General features: G+C 33.5%; 1 long non-coding RNA gene across 1 annotated transcript; it reads left to right on the top strand.

The window, feature by feature from the left end:
• Positions 1–571: 571 nt before the first annotated feature.
• LOC136064325 (uncharacterized) lies at positions 572–6,849 on the top strand. Its single transcript, XR_010625954.1, has 3 exons — positions 572–1,050; positions 1,137–1,206; positions 5,248–6,849. It is a non-coding gene; the product is annotated as an uncharacterized LOC136064325 (long non-coding RNA).
• Positions 6,850–9,422: the final 2,573 nt, after the last annotated feature.

The raw sequence follows: 9,422 nt of genomic DNA, 5'->3' as shown, positions 1-9,422 counted from the left end.
ACTATGTTATCAATAAATTTTTTTAAATTGCAAGTTTTTGTAATTTAAAATTATGTATAAAATATAGACTTATAAATCATATAGTAAATAATATTCATTTGACACAAAATTTGATGTGTATTAAAAGCGTAAAGAACATGCAATTCAATGGTTAGCTTTCCAAAATATGTAATAATATTTATTTTATTGAGAAATGTTGTAATCTTAAGTTACAACTAATTTTGTAGCTAAACTTTGTCCATATATATATATATATATAAATATTGAAATTAAAAATTACGATTTGTACAAGACAATATTATTATTATTATTATTATATATATATATATATATATAAATATATATAGGCCGTGGTTCCAATAGTAATGATAATTTCACTTTGAGAAAAATTTGTGTCTCATATTGACCACATGTTAGTCTCGTATTGATCCAATATTCAAATGCAAGGATAAATCTTATCTATTATAAAATTTGTTGTGTACCTGTAATCATTGCTTTAAGCTGTTTTCTATGTCGTTTCATTTTTTTTTTCTTTCTTTCCCTCATGTTGTTACTATTCCTTTTGAAATACTTGAATCTGTGGTGTCCACTGTCCACACACATGATGCAAGAGGTCTCTTCAGTATTCAGTCTCACACTACCCCTTTTGTTTTCTATATAAATCTTCTTGTCATTTAGAAATTAAGTTGTCTAGTGCTATACTTTCTTAGACTCTGGAGCCTGTGAGAGCGTATAGGCCAATATGTAGCCTTTATCTGCATTTGCACCTGCACCTACATACTTGTTTCTCTCATATATGACTTCAAAAACCAAAGCTAGCTTTAAAGCATGGCAAAATTGGGAGGTGAACCAAGCAATAGGTGCAGGTACAGACGCAGGTGAATGCCATTTTGGCACTTGAAAGTTTAAACACACACAACAGTATGGCAGTACGTGCTTTTCATGATGTTATTCACCTTTCTCTCTTTATATTTTTGGTTCCACCAAAAGGGTTTTCAAGGACCAAATTAAGATCCATCAGTACAGATTCTACAGAAGGGACCCGTTAAGGTAAGTATGGAGTCTATGTCACTCATCATCATCTCTTTCTTTGTATTTGTGTCTCAAAAGAGTTCTCTGAGAATCTTTTGACCCAGCAAGATCCATCGATAATGGAGCTGCCCAGCTGATGAGGTAATGAAGACTCGCAAAAATAGGCTTTTGAAGGTAACAAACTCTCTCAGACACAGCACACTTTTGCACAGTTTTTAGAGTTCTAGAGTGCTTTGGACTTCTTTAAAATATAGTGAAAAATATAGATCTTGCTTCCTCTTGCTGAAAATTTTTACACACTAGAGCAAAGGAGAAATTCTTGAGGAAACTGTTACCACCTCTGGGCAAGAGGACCGCGTTATTTTACAGGTTGAAAAAACAACATATAAAGAATATTTATCATTGAAATTGATTCAATTTAGAGAAATCTCCTTTGGTAAAAATGGAAGAATTAGTTAGTGTTAAGAGGTTTAATTAACTCAAGCATGAAAATGAATATTAGTATAAAAGAGAATCACAATAGAATTAAGCTCACGAAGAATAGAAAGAAAAGGTATAAAAGTACGTTATCGTGTCTCCTAATAAATCAAAAGAACCAGAATATTATTCTCAAAAAAAAAAAAAGAAGAACCAGAATATTTTACATGATTGATAGTAAAACAAATAAAATGCAAACTTCAAGCAAGCTTTGACTCACAATTTTCTACAAAATAATCCCTCTCCTATTCCTTTAGAAGTAGCCAATTTCTTCAGAATATTTCGACTAACACATATAAGCCTAGAACTGCTGAATTTGAAGACACATATACTCCTCAAATTAACTAATACTCCTAATATTTATGCCTTTTTCCCCTTGTCAAGCAATAACTAAGGCTCTCCTTTTATTATTATTATTATTTAAAAGAAAAAAAAAACTATTTGTATATATTCTGTTTGTTCTTCTTGTGGCCATTCTAGCTTTGTTAGTATTGCACTTTGTATTGATTTCCACAAAATCTAATATAGAATTACAACACACACCGCCTGATGGCTAGGTTGAGCTCAGACAGATCATGATATCATGACATGACTTTGAAGAACTATGTTAGATTGTTAGTAACTAGCCTTGAATTAAATTTGTTTAGATTAGCCCCCACTCATCTTTTAATTTGGTGTGTACTTATTGTTGCTATATATATATACCCAAATTAAGAAAATAATTATTTGGGAAAGTCCATCTGTAAATAACCCGGGGAAAAATCTCTCTAGGACCATGCTTTTAATGATGGACATATACCTTTTGCAGTCCACATTGTCATTGCATGGATAAATATTGTTCATACCAGTGGGGTTGGATGCAGTTTCACATGTACAAACGTGTTTGGGACTGGCTTATAAGCTAATTTTTTCCATTTTAATTTTTATGTACAGTTTTTAAAACATTATTTTTTTTACTTATTTTTGTTAAGTATAAGTATATTTCAGCACATTTTCAACAAATTTTTTTTCAAAAAAAAGCTATATAAATTGTTCCAAACGACGGCAATTCTGTTTGGAAATAGAGGGCGTTAGGGTACAATTTTTTTTACACCTAATATTACTTAAGTATTACCTATTTATTTTTAAACACCACTAAGAAGTTATTGGGCTTTCACAAAATATTTTTTGCCCTATTATTATGTTAATTACAAATATTTCATATCTTATTTGGGTCATGATGTAAGCTATCACAAAAGCCTAAAAAACTCATATCTTATCCAATTTTATTATTATTATTTAGTTAAGCGCAAAAACGCCTTACGAGCCCAATTCACACATCACATTCTTTTTTAAAGCCCAAGGTTACTTATGCTTGGTAATATTTTAAAAGTCCAATTTAATTGATAATATCAAAAGCCTAATTCTCATTGGCAATATTAAAAGCTCAAGCTAACTACTTGACACTATTTTGTTAAAAAACCAAAAGTTATCAATACTTGGTAAAATACTATATCATAAGTATTTCACTTAAAGTCCAATGATTAACAATGTTTTGAATTCTTAAAGCTATTACTACAATATTACAAGCCTATGAATTCTATCTTGTAAAACCCATGGTAACCATTTATGTTACATGACACTATTCATTTTTCCAAAACCCATGGTAACCATTTATGTTACATCACACTATTCATTTTTTCAAAACCCATGGCAAACATACATCAAGCCCATGGAGAATTATGAATTTGTGTTACTAATATAAAAACCCATGGAAAGTTATGATTTATTTTAAACCCATAATATTTATTATTTAACCCATGGTAACTATTTATGTTACGTAACACTATTTATTTTTCCAAAACCCATGACAAACATATATCAAGCCCATAGAGAATTATGAATTTGTGTTACTAATATATAAGCCTATGGAAAGTTATGATTATTTATTTTAGACCTATGACATTTATTTATTTCTAGCATAATATAAACCCATTGAATTTATATAAGAACCCATGGTCATTATTTATCTTACATCACAACATTCATAATATCTATTTCTAAAACTCGTGATAATTATTCACCTTACAAGCATATTATGATTATCTATAGAAAAACCCAAGAGAATATCACATTATTCCATTATAGTGGTTGTTACCTTTGAAACCCATGGATGTTGCCTCTATTTAAAACCCATGGTAAATATTATTCTCAAGAAATATTGGAGGTCATTATTTAAAATCCTCAAAGAAAATATCATTTACAAAAATAATTCATAGCAAAAATTATGAGAAATAATAAAAGTTGTTATTTAAATCCCATGAAAATTATTACCCAAAACATATCATAAATATTTATTAAAGCTCATAAATTCATTTTATTTCTACTAACAACTAAAGCCCATGTAGAATAAAAATCCATGGCAATATACAGTAACTTTGTCCATGTTGTAGGGCTCACAATGAGAAAACAAAAGGATAGACCCAAGTGGAAAGAACCACAAAGTCAGAGGCCTACCAAAATACTCAGCCCTCATGGCCAAACCCAATATGAAATTTCAGCCAAAATAACATATGTGTGTAAACTGACCCCGCTAGAGAATAGCATTCAGTTCTACCTTTTGCTGGAGGTCACCTCAAGAAACAACCAAGCTCCCAAACCAAATTAGGAGCTGGTAACTTGTCCCACTGCCAACTCTAACGTGAACAGTACTAGAGGCTGACACCTAAAAGGCTATTAGGCAATAAATACCATTCTTTCCCAAGTTTTGGTCACAATTCAAGGAAGCCATAACCAAGACGTCTGAGCTCATGAAATCCTCAACTAAATAGTTTATTTTCTTACTAAAATTGTATGTAATTGGTTCATGAACCAAGTCCATGAATTCTAAAGGGTAAAAATAGGGAAAAGTTGTTTGGAGGGCATAATGGGATGTCCAGCAAAAGCTTCCAGGAGAGGCATCAATGGTTGACACTTAGTTTGGAGTGTCAACCAATCCTCTTAAGCTTTGATTCTAGTGGAAGCAAGTAAGATCTCTAGTCCTCATACTTGCTCTAATCCTATTGGATGAAATTAATCTCGAATCCCAGCACTTAATGCCTAGATTAGAGCATCTCAGCCTCCAGCTGCATTACCCAAATAAGCAAAACACCTAAAAAGCAAGTCTCACCATTTTGGGCCAAATTTCAGAAAAGATATTCTAGGATTTTGTTGCTGTCAAACCTAGTCCTTTTATATTTTGCTAATTAATCCCTTAAGCTTCACTATAAAAGGGAACTACCATCAACTCGTGGTGGACAACAATCTTATCATAAAATTCCTCACCTATCATGCTATTTTTAGCCCACAAGTTAATCCTTAGTTCAAAAACTAGCCTTTAGGCCATAAACGCTCATATACACTTACCCATAAACATCACATTCCATCTTCTTAAAAAATCCTAGCACCTTAAAATAGTCATAAATAGCCCCTCTTTACACCATACTCGAAAATGGCTAAACGCCACTTCGTCTCTCTTCCATACTTCCATATATTCACTCATACTTTCCATAAAGTCATTTCCATCACTTACTATACATATATATTCATCATTATGGGCATGATATGGTACATGGAGATCTTGTTTAAACATTTGTTGCACTAGATGGACACACTCTCTCTCCCTTTATTCTATCCTATTTTTTCCTCTTTTACTTGTAATTATGAATCTTTTTTTTTTTTTTTTTGATAGGAAGACTGAAACTTTTTATTACGTAACAGATGAATACATAGCATCTTGGAGTAGTAGAGATTCAATTATTGGTGGATTTTCCTCCAACCAAGTGATAAAACCGTGGATACCCTTTGCATGTTGTGCCAAGGCATGTGCACTTTTATTTCCCTGGCGCCTCACATGTTGGACTTTGACGTGTCTAAAAACATGCAATTTCTGCTGGATGCTCTCAAGGACGTGAAGCACTGTAGCTGGTGGAATGGTGGAGCCCGACAGAGCAGAGAAAATCACGTGGGAGTCAGTTTCAAGAATAACTTCTTGTACGCCAACATCCCATGCAAATGAAACCGCTACGTCCATCGCCTTTGCTTCAGCCTCCAAAGGACCCAATGGCAAGTGCAGATGCTGACTGAGGGCTGCGATGACCATTCCTGCGTGGTCCCGAATCACTGTACCGATGCCCACTGAGCCAAGATTCTTGAAGATAGCAGCGTCTGTGTTTACCTTGAACCACGGACTTGAAGGAGGAACCCAGCGAGTGTCTAATGGATCCGTGGGCTGAGGACATGCGAAGTGAGCCAATTGGAAATCCTCCATGACGGTGCGAGCTTTGTGTAGGATTTCATTTGAAGACTGCCGTGGGGAGCCATGCCGTACTCTGTTCCGGTTGTACCACATGCACCATGCGATAGTGATAATGAGTTCAAGTACGTCTTGGCCCACATGCTGCCTGAAGATGAGGTACCATAACAGGTCGATGAAGTCGCGATAGTGTACACCCAGATTATCGAAAGGAATACCTGTAGCGGTCCAAACTTCATGTGCATGTCTGCAGTCCCAGAAGAGATGCCCACTGGTCTCGGCATTCAGGCCGCATGCATCGCAGGTAGGGTCATCGATCACGAGAGGCTTGCGACAAGGGGATCCCATATCTCCTTTTCTTTTCTTGTTTTGTGCAGAAGGACTATCCGCCCTCCTCAATCAAGCCTCTAGAAGTGGGGCAATCCATGGTGTTGCTGCATGCCCACGAGGTCCACGAATCTCCCACCTTTTTTTCGCAGATGATAGTATAATCTTCTGTCGAGCCACTAATGCTGAATGCGCTCACCTAGAACATATCTTGGAGACCTATGAACAAGCATCTGGCCAACAACTCAATCGTGACAAGACTGCCTTATTCTTCAGTCAAAACACAGCACTTGAGGTTCAGGAGGACATTAAACATCGTTTTGGGGCAGAAGTTATCAGACAACATGAAACTTACTTGGGTTTACCCTCCCTGGTGGGTCGATCAAAAAGAAATACCTTTCGAGCGCTTAAGGAAAGACTAGATACAAGACAAGAGGGTAGACTTCAGCAGACATTGTAAAGTTTAATAGATATGCTCTTATCGATCTTTGTTTTTTTAAGAGTATAAACATGTTAGTGTGAATGGTTAAACCCCAAATTAGGTAAAAGCCATAATAGTGATTGTTTGATATGGAAGCCTTGATCCCAATTAGTTAGGGTTGACAACTTTGTCATTTCTTGTTTCAAAAGCTCGATAACAATTTGTAAGTACTGATCCAATGAGATAGCAGTAAAAGTGTTAAAACACATTTGGGCTATATGATTATGTCAGATGGATACACTAATTTATAGACTTAACAAGCTGCCTTTTTTTCATTTGAGTATCTGTTGGTTATTTGATGGCTGAACAAGTTGAGAAAAGGGTGTGCTATAATACTCATTGGAACTGCCTTTTTAGTTTTTATGCAATTTTATAACTGGTTAATTGCTTAGAATTACTGTTGGTAAAAACTCAACACTATTTATTTGCCTCTCTAAAGCAAGGTTTATTTGCAAAAGCTTGCCCAAAGCATGCCTTTTGGAGCTTTTACAATAAGCTTAAAGCGATTTTTTGAGAAATTTTTTAATTATTTATTTAAACTAAAACCAAATTAAATGTGAAATATGATTTTTTTTAGATCTTATTGTTGTTGATATACAATTTGTTATACTTAAATCAATATTATGGTATGATATCATGCACCTAATTAAGCCCACCCTCCATGCTTTAACAAATTCTAAAAAGTAAAAAATCCATTCGATACCGCAATCCATATATTGCTCTTCCTCGCAAAAGAAGACTCAAGTAAGAATGAGGTCACTAGGGAGGGCAACAAGTTCAAGATCACAAATGCTCCTCATGAGAGAGTGACTACTAGTTTAGATGAAATAGATGATGAGGGTTGCAAATTTAGTGATGACAATGATAATGGTCCTATGCTTAATGAGAATAATGATTATATACTTTTAGGATTGCATTACATTGCATTGCTTTTGTCAAACATAGAAATCATTACTCGGCATTTGAGTACTTTTTGACCTTTGTCTTTTGGATGTATATATTGTGATTTCATAGGCTCAATTACATGAAAGCCATGCACAAATTAATCATTCATGAAAGCATAGATCACATCCAATGAATAATATTGAGCTTTTTCAAAATTTTCCAATACAAGAGCATTAGTCATTATACTTGCATGTAAGTGATTCTAACATCTTTACAGGCCCTCCTGAAAGTGTTTAGAGGCTTTTTTCCCCCTATTTTAAATAAACTTAATTATTATAATTATGTTACTTCCTTCACCATTAAATTTGTATTTGAGTTGATCTGATGCAAGCAGAATGTATTCAAGTTGGTATTAACTTTATTTATTAATTAGCCCAACCTTTTAATTGATGATTCATTTCTATGCTTCAATTAATTTGGTTAATGGATTTGATTTGATTTTAAAAAAAAAATTTAAAGAAGGCATTAGTAAATTTCCCGTATCAAAATATCTTTCTTTTCTTTTCTTTTTTTTTTTTTTTTTTTTTGAGAAGAGATTAACGAAAGATCTTTATGTCATCAATTATGTGTATTGGCATAGGGTAAGTATATGCATATTTTTCATACACACAAAAAGTTGAAAGGAAAATGTAGTATGCGAAGCCATTAATCACAGATCTCACTAAAATCAAAGTACCATTTCCTCATCGGAATTTTGGGTCAATGACTTCTTACAAATAAAAAAGGGATTTCAATTGTTAGCTAGTATTGAATTTATGTTTTTTTTTCCCCAACTATATCATGACCAGTGTGAGCAATACTTGATGATTCTCTCTTTGTTTATAGCTCTTGGCTTTCCACATAACTTTTCTTTATTTGTTTTCAAGGATATGTTACAACTATATGTTTGAGCAACATTACCATCACCCTCCTATGTATATTCAGTGCATTATCTCTTATTCACTTGCAGAAATTTTTGTTCTTTTGTTTTCAACATGATTCAAGTCATATGTTGAACAATATAATTTTATTATCGTGGTTCATGCAGATCACTGCGAGGTTCTATGCATATAGCCTATTGATAGAAAACTATATATTGATGAAATAGGGGTGGAAATTCTACGTACGCTAAGGTATATTACTTTCACAACATGTTTACTGACATGTAAGTTTTTGTATTTTCGGCTTCCAATTCTATTTATAGTTATAGTCGTCGTTCATCAGCCTTGACTGAATTCAATTTGTATCTGAAATCCTTATATAGTGTTTACTTTAACAATATATATATATATGGGTTGGATTCAAGTTATACTTGCTATAATTCTAAAAAATGTTATACTGAGGCATGCATGTTGAATTATTGTTTTTAAGAAAATATTTGTCCCCACTCCAAAATAGTTTTTTTTAGAGAATTTTAATCTATAGCGTCTACTCTTGATGATAGCTCTTTATCATCAGATCAAGATACCAATTGATTTTTGGTGTAGGCAGGAATTGAATCCCTGATCTCTTATTCAATCATCAGAGATTTTATCAATTGAGCTAATGAGAACCCCACCTCAAAATAGTTTATTAATAGGTTATTGGCAAATCATCTCTCGGATATAACAAAGACTATGAATCCTACATATAGTAATTTTGGAGAATTTTTAGGATTTTCCTTAGGTTCTTGTTATATTTCAACAAATATGAAAACAAATATTTATAAATGATGAAAAGACAATTTTTTTTTTTTTGATACAAGATAGAATTCTACTCTAACCTAATCTAAGAGTATATGTGTGTAAAACTTCCTTCTGGATACTTAAACCTTGACTCTTACCCCCCACACCCCATAAGCACTTATACTTGTGGAGTGACCATCGCACCAAGAATATACGGTGGTATGAAAAGACAATTAAAAAGTGA

This window comes from Quercus suber, unplaced genomic scaffold, assembly GCF_002906115.3.
Source record: "Quercus suber isolate HL8 unplaced genomic scaffold, Cork oak 2.0 scaffold_666, whole genome shotgun sequence".
NCBI lineage: Eukaryota > Viridiplantae > Streptophyta > Magnoliopsida > Fagales > Fagaceae > Quercus > Quercus suber.
This window is presented reverse-complemented; position numbering and strand designations above follow the sequence as displayed.